This window comes from Perognathus longimembris, chromosome 18, assembly GCF_023159225.1.
Source record: "Perognathus longimembris pacificus isolate PPM17 chromosome 18, ASM2315922v1, whole genome shotgun sequence".
NCBI classification, from domain to species: Eukaryota; Metazoa; Chordata; class Mammalia; order Rodentia; family Heteromyidae; genus Perognathus; species Perognathus longimembris.
Window position 1 is genome coordinate 154,192 of NC_063178.1, and position 219 is coordinate 154,410.

Consider the following 219-nt stretch of genomic DNA (forward strand, 5'->3'; position numbering starts at 1 on the left):
ACAAGAAAGCAACCAAGTGTGGGAGCCTTGGAAGAGACGCAGCTCCCAAACGATTCCCGGACACGGCGAGTCTGGCAGCACTTGGGGATGGGCCTGCTGAAATTCAGTAGCAGGGGCGTCTCTTTGCCCCGCCCCACTCCCCTGGCCCCGCCCCATCGCATGCGGCCCCTCCCCCACCCGCCCCATCCCCCGCCCCCGGGGCCGCGGCGCGGGCCGGCC